Consider the following 13,996-nt stretch of genomic DNA (forward strand, 5'->3'; position numbering starts at 1 on the left):
TTGTACCACCAAGATTGGAGGTAACTGGATGGAAGGAGAAGGAGAGAGCAATTTCCTTGTTTTAGGAAAAGACTGAGCACTGCTCAGGTAGTTTATGTTCCCTAAAGACTTTTGAGGAATAATCTTCCAACAGCAGACATTTTATGAGCAATTCAGATGGTCCTTTCTCTTAGAATGATTAGTAGAAGGACAAGATTTTGGAAGTAGTCAGGAGTCATCAAGAATAATTAATACCCTTTGCTCTGTGTGTATGCCTGGTCCCTCTGAATTGAGAACTTGCCAGATCTCTTAAGTTCAGGGATGTGTTAGGGGAAAAATTAATGCTGAGACCAAAGAGAGGAAGACAGGATGTAAAAGAGGTGGAAGGGAAACCTGAAATGATGGGAGTTTTCAAGAATTCCAGATGCTCTCAGGCTGAAATAATAAGAAATAATCACTTAATATCTGGGTAATTTGAAAAACAGATGACAAGGATGGTAGAAAACAGCTGTTCCAAGGAGTCTAACCAGGTTAGTTCCCAGAGCAGGAGAAAAAAAAATAATCCTGTCAAGGGAAAGGAAGATTTAACTCCTCACATTCATGCACTGTAATGATAGTTGCAGATTTAGAGGCCTCCATTTTCTAACACAGAGTCTGGTACACTCACTGCAAGGGTTTGGGTTTTTTCAAAAAAAGCAAAGTACTGAATTTTTACATATTCTCAACTCTTTCACTCGATGTTTCAGTAGCATCTCAATGTTTTCCCACTTCATTTTCCAATCCCAGACTTACAAAGTTCTTGCAGTCTTCCTGATTTTTTGAGCTTAACCTTTAAACAACGTGAAGTGTACTTATTTTTTTTAATATACTACATTTTTTTGAAATCAGGATTTACTGTAGTTAGAGCTACTTAGATATTTTCAGCTTATAGCAATCCTTTACTAAAAGCCTCATTAATTTTTTCTGCGTAAATTTAAAATGTTTTTCCAGGCCCAAAGTTGAATTCACCCCAAAACAGTTGCATCCAGAAGCTAACTGTAACAGTCCTGCTTGTTGACCTCAGTACCACTGGTACCACTTCAGATGAGATGACAGAAAAGGTCTTGCTGCTCCTACACTTCCTTAGCCAATTTACTTTCATCATATAAAACATTGGCCTGATCATGCACAAGCTGCATTTGTGTTGCTTTTGGACTACTATGATATGGTTATAAATGTGTCCACTTCAACAGCTGCCCCACAGCCCATGCCTGGTGGGTATTTTTTAAAGAGCAGTTGTTTTGTCTTTGCTTACATGGACTTCTTCACATGTGAGGCAGGAAATTTGGAGCAGCAGAAATTCCTGAAGGATTCCCCTCACTCATTTCTTTCTCCTTCTCTAAAAAAAAAATTGCATTCTGAATCCCCTGTGGTAACCACATACCTCTGGGATGCTTTTAGAACAAAGGTGGCTGAGAAAACCATTGTAATGAGTGTCTCCTGACAGTTTTAGTCCATATATATGTATATATTATTTATTTTTTCAAAGAAAGGTGACAGCAACATCAGGGAAAGCTCTATCTCTGCAGCTTAACTCAGCTGACAGAAGCTGTCAGACCAACTATGAGAATATTTCAACACAGCTTGGTAGATAGAGTTTTTTGGGGTTTTTTTTCTTTTTTCTTTCTTTTTTTTTTTTTTTTTTTCCTGAGAAATTGTTAAACAAAGATTCAATTAAATAAATCATAATAATCCTAAAAGAGATGGCTATAATTAGGTTTCAAGACTGTGCTAGGAAGTGAGTAAATTGCTGATTTAATTTTGGTTGTTTTCTTGTTCTTCAGGAAAATTTGAAGCATTCTTGTTTCCAGTCATCTCCCACCACACCTCATTTCCCATTGCCCTTTTTTCTTAGCAGCAGAGCTCAAGGTGAGCACAGGCTTCACATCAACAACCACAACTCTTCTTCTCCATTTCCTTCCATTTCTCTTAACCATGCATGCTTCACTTCACTATCTTTGGCTTTTCCTGACACTGATCTATTATTCCCAATTTATTTCATACTGTTTGCTCCTGAGATCTCACCCTATTCAACTATCTGGACTAGGAGCAATTTGGGATGTGCTGGGGTGTGCTTTTGTTTCAGAATATTATTCCTTGTTTCCTGCCCCGTCACTGCTGAATATTGGCATCCTTACGCCTCAGCTCTGGGGTTTTGTTTCTGTTTTGGTTTGTTTGCACTACTTGAATCCCAATAAATTAGTTGGGAATTGAGTGAAAATTTAGTATAGGAGAGCATAGAATCCTGTCTCTTCTTGTTTAAAGTATAACATTCCCAGTGGGGAAATATATACTCCAGGAGCTCTGTGGAAGAGCACATGGGTGAAAAACCACTTAGTCCCAATAAGGTTACTAATGTAGTTAAAACATTAATCTTGCTGCAGCTGTTGTCAAACTTGTCACAGGGCTTAAGGTGGTTCTCTGCAACTCCTCAGGAGCCAACTGCACGTGGGTTTTGTACGAGCTTAAGAGGAGGAAACTGGATCCGGGGCATTTTTCATTTAGATCTACAGAAAGACATGTGCTTCCTCCCCAGGATTCCTGCAGCCTGCTCTCATCTGCAGAGGATCTGTGAAAGCTTGGACAAACCCAGGCCTAGAAGCTAGAAATAGCAGGTGGTGGGAGCTGCCAGGGATGCTAAGCTGTAGGATTTGATCAGGATGTTTGCAGAAAATGGGAAAAGGTCCCATGAGAATGAACAACTAGTTTCTTACAGGATGCCTGAATATTGCTAAGAGCAGCAACAGATGTGTCCTGTTGAACTGCTACCTTCAAGTTTCTGTAGCTTTTGTTGCTTTTTTTACCTCAGGATTCTTCCCCAGTAATCAAGACCTTCCCCACATTTATCTTTTGCAGCCCCCCCAGCCTGCTCTTCTACCACCAGTGTAACTTCCATCTCAGCTCCATTAAAAGTAATTTGAAATGGGAAGAAGAGGGAGGACAGGCCACATTCTTGGTTTCATTGTAGCCAGAAAAGTAAAAAAAGTTGTATCTAAGCTATGCCAGTGATTGAAAACTTTCATGATATATAGGAATACCTCAAAATTTGGGGGCTGGCAGTAAGGAGAGAGCAACCCAGATGGGTGCAGGAGCCAAAAGATGTTTGAAACGTCAATCTCTCAATTTTGAGGAGGGGTAAAGACCCCTTTCCTTCCCTTCATGCTGAGGAATTCTCCTGACAGAGGGTGCTGTGTCTGAGGGGAGTGTGGGGTGCACAGATACCTGAATTGTTTATGGAGTGAAATGGAAACCCAGTTCACTGTCCAGCTGTCTGGGTGCTGTGGGATATCAGCAAGGCAGGGTGACATCTCCCATCCATGCTCTGAATATTCAGTGCATTGAGTTCATGCTCTGCCTCCACCTCTCCAGGCTGCAGATTTTCCTAAAATTGCATCTCAGTGCTGAACTCTTCTTTCATGGAAGAAAGAGTTCAGCTTGAGCTGAAGGAAGCTGTTGAAAGGGCTCATTTGAGCGCAGGATATTGTGATATAGGTACACTTCTTTAAATGATCTTGTTTGGTATCTTAGCTTAGGCTGTGTGATGGGTGGTTCCCAGCTGTAATTATTCAGCATGCTGCACCCTAAAAGCTCCATTTAACTCCTTGTATCACTGTACAGCTTCTGATTTACTGGCATCCCTCTGCTCTTAAGCTCCAGAACCCCAAATCCTGCCATGGAGATGTCCCCATTACTGGGCATGGGCAGCATCTGAAGCAGCTGACAGAGGCAAATCACTTGATGCCTCTTGGCAGATGTGGCTTTTCACCAAAGCTGCACATGCCCTTTATTTGGGAACAAAAGCCAGCATTTCAGCAGGGAAAAGCTAACTGGTGTGTATTCCCTCTGAACAGAAAACTGTTTCACTGGGGATGAAGGGTGAAGCTGTGACATTGCAAGCATGCGGGTTACTGTGCCCTTCTGGGGACCTTCCTTCAACCAGACGTCACTGCAACAGTCTGGGACATTGCAAATGAATGCCACCTGAAATTAAACAGCTGAAGCCTCCAGTTTTACCCAAGAAATGTCAGTTGTTCCTTTGAGGCAGCTGAAGTCAGATGTACAGGGCCATTCCTGTCATCATCTTAATTACATTCTGAGCTGGGGGTTGGTCACTGATGTGGGGTCAGATGGGCACCACAGGCTCCTGCAAGCAGGACCTGAAACACTGCAGCTGATTGTCATCTTGGTGCTCTGCTGGGAGCGTTTGCTGTAGCTTAGTGTATCTTTATTTGTAGAAAGCCTTGGCCAGATGCCTGGCACCATGCCAGCAGACTGGTCCTATTTCTATTTGTTGATAGATCTCTCTTATATCTGATACCTTGATTAACATCCATTGATTTCTCCTCTTTCTGCTGGGTGGAAAAGGTACCCTGAGCAGCAGCCCAGGAGCTGGTTTTCCTACGAAGGGTTTACTGCATTACATTTAAAACCCTCAGCATGTACAGCTATGAGCCAGGTCTAAGCACAACATATATTTTCAGGGCTTGCTTTTCCCTGCCACTTCGTGGCTTTAAATGGCAAAATATTTTTGCAAAGACAAATTGCTCTGCAGGTACTGTGCTGAGCTTCTGGAAAGGCTCCAAATGCACAGAGGGATTCAGAACAACTCCCTGAATCCCCGTCAACAAGGTGAGATGACCCCAGGCACTTATTTTCCACGTATGAAAATTAGAGGAATGTGAAATACTGACAAAAAATTGCAGGAGTCTTTCAAATTCGAGGCAGTCTCTGCTGCTGCAAGGCTCAGAGGTTTGCACGACCTCAGCTCTCCTAGGATTACACCATGAGTACTTTTTTTTTCAGTGCAGCAAAATTAAGACCATTTTTCATTATGCAGGGGCCATATAAGAAACAGTTCCATATAAGAAACAATTAAAGCAGGACAGTTCTCCAGCAAATACAATCTGTGCTAATATGATGAACTTTTGACTAAATCTGTGATGCTGGCTCAGGACAAGCCATTAGATTATGGAACTGAAGAATGCCTTCTGTCACAGCATGCTTAGAGGCACAACTTAGAGGCACCCCAGCTACAGTCCCCAGTGCCTTCAGTTTGTGAAGATGCAAGGGATGTCTGGACAGGCACCATCTCCCCTCTTTTCGTGGCAATGGAAAACCAGTGTTGTCTTGTACTGGGATGATGTGGGGACCCTCTGGGTGCTGGAGTGGGAAGAGCAGCAGAGAATTCAGCCCTTTGCAGCCTTTTCTCCCACCAGTTTCTGTCTCCAGTTTCTCTCAGTTCACACTGGGGCACTCTCTGAGCTTTAGGGTTTTAACCCTTTTCTCCCCAGAAGTGGTTTCGTCTCTAATTCCCTACATGTGGGTTCAACATGTATGTTATTTATTAAAACGAGGTTAGGAAAGAAGTTGCTTTTCAAGGCCCTGGGTGGCTCTAAACATTATTAAACTTGGTCATTAGAACACACTTTTCCAACCATTGAATGGCTGTGAACATTAAATATTTTGTTTTAATAAGTGCTTGCTTTTTCAGCTGCTGAGTGGCCTTAATCTTTTTTTTTTCCTCATTAAAAAATGTTTTTCCAGCTCATGAGCCACTGAAAATACTGTTCTGTTTTTTTCTCTTTTTTTTTTTTCTTTTTTTTTTCTTCTTCTTTTTAAAAATGGACTGATCAGTTTATTTTTTATTTTTAAAAAGGGTGAGAATTTTAGAGCCTTTGGCCAACCTAACTTGTTTTCAGCTACCAGGACAAGTACAGGGCAAGGCTCAGGATAACATAAAATCAAACCTTGCCTGTGTGAACAAGTTCCACTAAGATAAGAACGTGCAAACTATCCAAACATCAGCAGATTGTCTCCTCTGGGTGCTCTGACAGGACTGATGAATCACACTGCTGCCTGCCAGTTTTCCCACCTGCCAATCAAGCCAGTTCTTTTGTGTCATCTGGATAGATTCACTGGGCAAGCTATGAAGCAATCCTAAGGTCAGAGGTGAAGCATGTGTGTTTTGGATTCAGAATGAAGAAGAGAAGTCTGACTTAAATTTCATTTCCTTTTGTTCCGTAACAGGCCATGTTACTTCAGAAGAAAGGCAATTAGAAAGAAAGGTTTTTTTGCTAGAGCATTAGGCTGGAAATAGCTACTTGTGGGTTTGACCATAGGAAAGTCATTTGTGCCATGGCTGTTGCCTAAATGGAGCCTTCCCAACCTACCTGGGATGCTCGCTGTGCCACACATGACCTTCAGCTGTTTTTCCAGGAAGGAAAAGTCTTTCTTAAGCACCAGCATCATACCTGCTAGTAACACGAGGCCTTGAGTATAATATCTCAGGCAACATTAACTGTCTCTGGTTAGGCAAATGGATTGCAATCTTTGTCTTTCTGCCTAATTTCCCTATAACTGTAAACCCCAGGAATCTGTTGGAAGCAGAGTCTGTCCCTTCCAACATGTGCTACCAATCCTGCTCCCATAGGTCCCCAATTTTCATGATTGCTCCGAGGCAAGAGGACACACAGACAGCAGGGAAGACAGGTGACAAGAAGTGGCCAACATCTCTCTCAGCTGGGGAACTCTCCTTAGGGAGTCCCAAAGTGGCAGCTTTCCCCTGTGGCTGGGGCATTTGGCTTTCTGCAGCTTCTAAATCACCCACTTGGAATGCACTGAGCATCAGCCTGGAAGGGAGTCAAACCGTTTTATGAAAGCTGCAATTAGTGGCTTCCCACAAATAGCATCTAGCACTGACAAGTGGCTGCTCTGTAATGCTGTTTATGGGCTTGTTTCAGGTAATGGAATTTCATTGCCTTTCAGGTGCTCTCGCCACAGGAAGCACATGTCTTTTTTCAGCACTGATTTTTTTTTTTTTTTTTTTCCACTAAATTGCACGAATCATTATATTTGGGAAAGTGCATTGGAAACATTTTACTCTGCGTTTATTTTTCAGCTCAAGTCCTTCACGAAAGGAAGAATAAATATGTCCTTCTAGGCAAACAACTGTGGGGCAGAGAGAACTGAGAAGGCAGAAAGAGGGCAAAGATAGGGGGCAAGAAAACCCCTGCTTTTCACTTCTAAAAAATCAATGTATTGCACTGACTTTGTGTACCTGTGCTGATGGTACTGGCTGATGAGTAGTTCCAAAATTTGCCCCCTTCTCCATCCCTAGCTGTGGCTCCTTCACTCCTTGAAGCCATGGATGGGTCCTCTGGATGGGTGCATTGGCTTCCTTGACAGATCAGGTTGTTAAATGGTGTGGAAGTTTTCTGATCCTTCTCTCTCATAGTTACATGAGCATGTTGGAAAGTTGGTTTCATTGTAGAAATTTAGCAATTCAAACAGGGAGGTCTTTAAGCACAGTGGATGCTGATGATGTGTTGGGTGGGGGAGGAGAAGGCAAGAATGACTCACATTGGTTCTGGCTAGCCCATGAAGTCTGATGCTTTACCCAGGATGATCCATGGCATCCAGCCATGCACAGGACCTCCCCGTGTGGTCCATGCTTTGCAGAGTGCTGCTGGGCTGGCTGCACAGGCATTTCCTAGGAAAAAGTATCCCAGATGAATAGGAGGGAAAAGAAAGCCTGTGAGAGGAGATAGCTTACGCTGAGCCTGTTAGGTCACAGTTGTGCATAAAGAGCGTTTGTAAGGAAAGCTGAGCACCATGCTGCATAGCATCCTCTTTTGTTCCTGGGCCTTCCTGAAATCATCAGCTTCAAAAGGAAAAGAAGGCCATGAACCCAAGAAACAGGTGAATCAAAGGCAAAGTCGTAGTAGCTCCAAGGGGGGAAACTCAAAATCAAGGATGCAGGAAACCAGGGCTCCTAATTGGATGATGCAGGTAATGTTATCACAAAGCATTAAAACAATACAGAACTAATTAGTTCAAATATTTGCTGACAATATGGGTTTTGAGGAGAGGGGGGCATGGGCTTTCATAAAACTTAATTAACTCATGGAGTAAATCAGTTTCATTCATTGCCACAAAAGAGCCAATCAAGATAGGCTAACTGTTTGCTCATTTGGAAAACGATTAGGATTCCCATTTAGACTTAATTACAGTGCAAAGGTTGACAATTATTATCTTTGTAGAAGCACTGGATGCCACAATATCTCAGTTGAACATGTGCCTATAATTATCAGCATAATTTTCTTAGCAGAGAATGTAACCCACTTATTACCTGGATTTCATGTCTGTAATTACAGATAGTAGAAATTAAAAAAAAATTAAGGAGGCTAGTGCTGAATTATTTTGGATCTTTTAATTGTAAATTGCTTTGTGCAACTGTTTGTTGCAAATTAAAACCTTCATTGTACTTTATACCCCTTATGGAAAGAAATTTGTAGATGTACAGAGGGATCAAACTAGCCATGTGGGTCATATTTTGACAGTGCTAGGAACAGCAGATGGTTTGGTTCATAAACCCCTTCTTATGCCTCCCTGAGGTTTCTTGTGTTCTGCAGGCATCTACTTATCACCCAAGTCATTGCAGAAACAAACTGCTGAGAAACTTGGTCACTCACTGCAGAAAATCACAGCTGGATCTGAATCAAAATGGAATAGTAAGCCTGCTGACCAAAACCACCACATTAATATTAAAGTTTGCACAAAGTGCTTGACTGCAGTCATGTTTCATACTGCAAAGCAACTGATAAGCAGGTTGAGATTCTTCCTGTTTGCCAGCCTAGATCCCACCAGGAGGCTGTTTCAGATCGTTGCATCCAGGGGCTGCACCACTGCTGAGATAAGAGAAGCAGAAAGTTCAAAGCTTTTTAGAGATATTAATTACAGATAAGGCAGGAGGGGTGAGATGAAGATGTAAGAAACCCAAGCTTGCTTCAGTCAGATTTGTCACTGTCCCTGGGCCTCTATTTATCTCAGGGGCTCACAAAAAAAGCTGTGGGAGAGCACTGTGCAGGGAGCAGGGATGGATCAGCACAAGCCCTGAGCACTAAGCAGGCATCACATACAACTTTGTGCAATTAGCTCCTTAATTTAAACTGCATTTATTTCCAAGCCAGGGTGAGTGAGGTGGCAGAAGGTAGGGCTCTGATCTCCTTGTATTTGTTTCACACTGATCTGAGGGTAACCTCTCAATGAAATGGTGACTTTGGGACCAGGGCATCACCCTTCCTTGAGCAGCATTTTGGATACCTCCCAACTGAGTCTGCCTCAGATACAGGTGATTTGCAGGAGGAAGGATAGAGTTTTCACTCATATATCCTTTTTATTTTCTGTGATCAGTGAAGAAATGCAGCATTCAATATTTCTTCCCAACTTTGCCCTGCTTCTTTTGAGAAATACCATTTGCCTTCTGAAATAAGCACTTCCTTGTTAAAGAAAGAAAAAAACATCTTTATCAGGTCAGGTAATCCCTATGCACTATAATCAGCAAATAAAGTCAGCAGGATTTCAGGAAGTGCATTTTTGTTGCTGATTCCTATGGAAAGGCAGCTGGGAATCTGGAGGCAGAAAGGTATTTTTGTTGCTTCTCCAGTAATATTAACTTGTGTTTTAATTCAGATCTTTTCATAGGTGTAGATAAATGGGGAAAAAAACCCAAAGTTTTGAGTGTTGGCTGTATCTTTTTGTGAGCTTGCTGTTCAGGTGCTTTTAATATTGCCTGAAAGCTGAGCGTGTTGCAAGGAGAATAAAAACAGTAATGGAAGTCATAAAGCATGAAAATAAAAGTCCTTACATTGTTTGATGTGCTTATAATGCTGAAGGTCTTTGCTTTTATTTAGGTTCTTCTATCTTATTCTCTGGAGCTTTATGTAGTCATGGAGCTTGCATGGTTTTATTGGAAAAGCTGAGGGTGGATGGCTGCAAGAAGCTTTGGCATGGCAGCAAGAAGCTTTTTCAGATGTCAGCAGAGAATCTCACTCATCTCCAGGCTTCAGAGCAAGCCAAAGCCTTGCATTGCCAGACACTGCTCGTTGTGACAGCAGGAGGACTTCCAAATGTCTTTTCAGGTGGGAGCTCAGTGCTGGAGCATCTTGATCCCTCCAGACAAGTCAGAACAGGGCAGCTGTGCCCCTGCCACAGTTTTCAGTGCAGGATGAATGAAGGAGCTTTCTTTTGAACTGCTGAACTACAAATTTCCCTCCTGGCCAAGCAACCGTGGCAGGTGGGATGAGAGGGAGAAGTTGCTTGGTGAATAAAACACCAGGAGGTGTGTGAGGGTGTGTGGGTGGTGGGAGCAGCTGACTTGCCAAACCCACTTGGATTCACTCCACGGAGCCGAGGGCAGTTGGGAAACCTGGCAGGATTGGATTGCCTGCTACCTGGTAAAGCTTATTTGGAATGCCTGGTATCTCCAACCAACCCACAATTAAGTGATTAGTCACAGTGATTGGAGGTTCAAAGAAATGCGGAGCATTGAGAAAGATTCTTGGTTGTTTTAAAAGTAAGAATAATCATTAAAAAAAAAAACAGAGGGAGCCCAAGGAGAGAGAAATCCTCCTAAGAGAAGGAGGAAATGAAGTGAAAGCAGTGACTTGTTCGCAAATACCAGTTCAGGCCTATTCACCAAAGAACTAGTTGTGCCACTTCAGTGTTTATTTATCCATTGCAAGAGTCCCAGGTATAAAAACAGACACAGAAACTTCTTGGCATGCAGGCCTTTGTCATCTGGCTGTAGAGGCATGCAAAATCCCAGAGCTGTACAGAGCTCCTGCCTTTGGAATGAACAAAATAAAACCCTACAGATGGATTTTGAAAGGTTCAAAGCCAAGCATGTAAGGTGTGGTTACAGGTCACTGGCCTTAACCAGATGGGCAAAAAGATTCATGAGCAAACAAACACTCACTGAAAACAACATCCTGCAAGCTTTATAGAGCCACATTTGTGCTAAAGTAATACAGCATCAGGAATCCTGGTAGTATTTACTTTCAGCCCTCATCCACCCTCAATATATCTATTTTTTTTCACCAGAAGACAGTGGCAAAATTGTGCATTTGTTGCAACCAGAGGCAGACTGCACAACCCTCCTGTCTTAACATTTCTGAATCAGTTTTATAGGCAGAAGTCACGTGAGTCAATGGGAGCTTTGAAAAGCACATTGATTTTTGTATCCTTATCTGAATTCAGCTAAGTAATTAATCTGTTTGCAGCTCTTGGATATGCTGCCAGTCTTAGCGTTGTGAGTCTTGTGGAGGCAAACACCACAAGAAGCCAAAAAAATGTCCTTTTTTTGTAACAAAGGTTTCTGGGGATTAAACCTGGAACAGAATACAAGTGGAGTTTTAAATTACAAGGATAAGTATCTGAGACAGCTCTAGTGGCCCACAGATGTATAAGAAAAATGTTACTAGTTTATTATTGCCATCACTCAGAGTGCAAAAATGAGGGGGGACTTTTTTTCTGCCTTTGCTCTTGGCTGCGGTTAGATCATCCCAGAATTGTTAGCTGTGGTATTAAGAGAAAAACTCTTTGCATGGAAGCACTGATTTGGTTGCTAATAGAGAAGGCCTTGGATGCACACACCTCTGAGATTTATCAATGTTTGCATTAAGGGAGGATAAGAAGCAGTGACAGCTCACGCTGAACAGGATGACTGTAAAAATGTTTCTGAGTGAGCTCCAGGTGTAGTTTATGCAAAAAAATTAATCCAAGTATTCAAACCCAAGTAATCTACTTCTGACACAGAGTGCTGTGTCAGTGTGTGTGTTAGTGAGCTGGAGAGCCATAAAATGGAAGGTGAAGTGGCCCAGATCGCCTTGGCTTTGGCATTTGGGGCTTTTGAGTGCCTTACTTTGGAAAGAAGGCACAGAAATAAGTGCCTTCTGAATATGCTGCTAACTTGAGAGTATTTGAAGGGGAAAGGAGCTGCTTGTATGAGAAGAAAATAAATTTTTTTCTCAACAGGGCAGACATTAACTTTGATAGTTAAATGTTCCTGTATCAGTGTCCTATCCTTTTAATACAGTGATATCTTCCAGTCCTTTTCCTAAATATCTGATGCATTAAAAAAGGTCTAGATCAATTCCTATGGTATTCTGCTTGCAGACACAATGTTATTTTAATGCATATTGTTAGCTCAGAAAGTGCCTTCTGAATATGCTGCTAATTTGAGATTATTTGAAGGGGAGAGAAGCTGCTTGGATGGGAAAAAAAAATCCCCAGTGTTAGATGTCATGCAAAGTGAATCTGGCAGAAATGGCACTCAAAATAAGAGCCTCTTGGAGGATGAAACCTGTGCTGGCAAATGGTAGCCTGCAGAGGACAGCAGGGAGAGGCAGAGCCAGTTTTTTGTAGGAACACCTTAACTGAGGATGTGATCCAAAGAAACTGGACCTAGCTCTGTCTCCATCACAGCTCCGTGCTGTGCACCATGTGTGCATCAAGGTGTTGTTTGCTCCTGGCTACACTCAGGCTGTGATGATCAATTAAGTTCTCTCCAAGGCTTCCAGATTCTCCCTGAAGGAATATCTGGAGGTGACCACTCTAAGTCACACCTGGTTTGAAAGCAGACAGCTTTTTGTAGGGGTAAAATAAATGTCTAATTTGTTCAGCAAGGAAATATGTTTTGAATCTCAGTGTAATCTGACTCCCTGGATCAGGAGAGATAGTGCATGGGTTCTGAGACAGAAATATATCCCCTTCTTGAAGTGGTTGGGAGAAAGCAGCGATCTGTGTGGGAAAGCTGGAGAAATGGCAGGAGGGAAAAGAAAAATTACATGCATTAGTGGTTTATGCCTTCCAGACATTTACAAACTCTGGGTAATGCAACTCAGAGGGAATTTTAGTTATTCCAAGGAGGCTGCATGATTTAAGAGGGCATAAGGGCTGCAGTTTGCTCCATGGTTTAACCCACAAATAAAACTTCTATCAGCCAGTTGAGTATCTGAAAGGAATTTGGGGTTGCATTTTTAAGAGCACAAACATGGATAAAGTGTTGCTTTATTGGTGCAGTGACCTGTCCCCAGTATTGTCTTGCCCTTGCTTTGGAGAGGTTAATGTTTAGAACATATCACAGCTTCAACAGGTTTGGGAAAAACAAAGATAATCTTGTGGTTGTTGCACTTCTGATTTTTTTGTTTTGTTTTGTTTTTTTTTTTTTTGCATGTGCTGTTGCTCTTTCCTTCCAATGCAAGCTTTTAAGACCACCTGCCTGATCCATTCTCCCTTACTCGCCTGCTCTTTGCTTTCCAGAGAGAATTAGAACCAAGACACTGTGCGCAGCTGAGAAGGTCCAGTGGCCATCATCACCCCACCATCTAATTAAATTAAAACTTTGATAGTTAAATGCCCCTGTATCAGTCTCCTATCCTTTTAATTCAGTGATATCTTCCAGTCCTTTTCCTTAACATCTGATGCATTAAAAAAGGTCTAGATCAATTCCTTTGGTATTTTCCTTGCAGAAACCATGTTATTTTAATGCATATTGTTAAGTTTAGATAAATTCTCTTAGCACTTTTCTTCATTTAGCATTTTCTCTTTTATATTCCATTCCATTCTCTCATTATATTTCCCATATTTTTTCCATTCCAAAATATTTTTCTGCTTTGTTTTTTTGACATGTTAAGATAAAGCATATATCAATATAAAAAAAAATCCCAAACAAACCCTGGTTTGCATTGTGATGAACAGCAGATGAGAATGACAGCAGTTAAAAAAAAAAGCATGAAACATTCTCCTTCTGTATTGAAAGACATTTTAAAAAAGGAGGAAAAATACTTGGAACTGGTATCAGAATTTTGGTCTACTGAGGGTTTAATTTTTATCCTTATTTTATTATGAAGGGGAAACAGAGGCAGAAGAACTTGCCTGTATGAGTCAGTCCTCCAGCTTAAGCAGCTGTGCTGGCATGATTCTGGCGCCTTGCAAAAATACCAAGGCTCATTTGGATTGTGAAATTCTTGCTGAAGTGCATTATCGGGGAGCCTCAAAGGGGTCTCATTTCAGAGCTAGTGGTTTGAGACTCTTCTGATGTGAAGCAAAAGTAGATAACACCTCATATTTCAATCACGCCATGAGCAGGGACCCAGAGCTATCAAATTCTGCTCCTTTGCCCTTCGTGCCATACTTC

This window comes from Calypte anna, chromosome 10, assembly GCF_003957555.1.
Source record: "Calypte anna isolate BGI_N300 chromosome 10, bCalAnn1_v1.p, whole genome shotgun sequence".
Classification (NCBI taxonomy): Eukaryota; Metazoa; Chordata; class Aves; order Apodiformes; family Trochilidae; genus Calypte; species Calypte anna.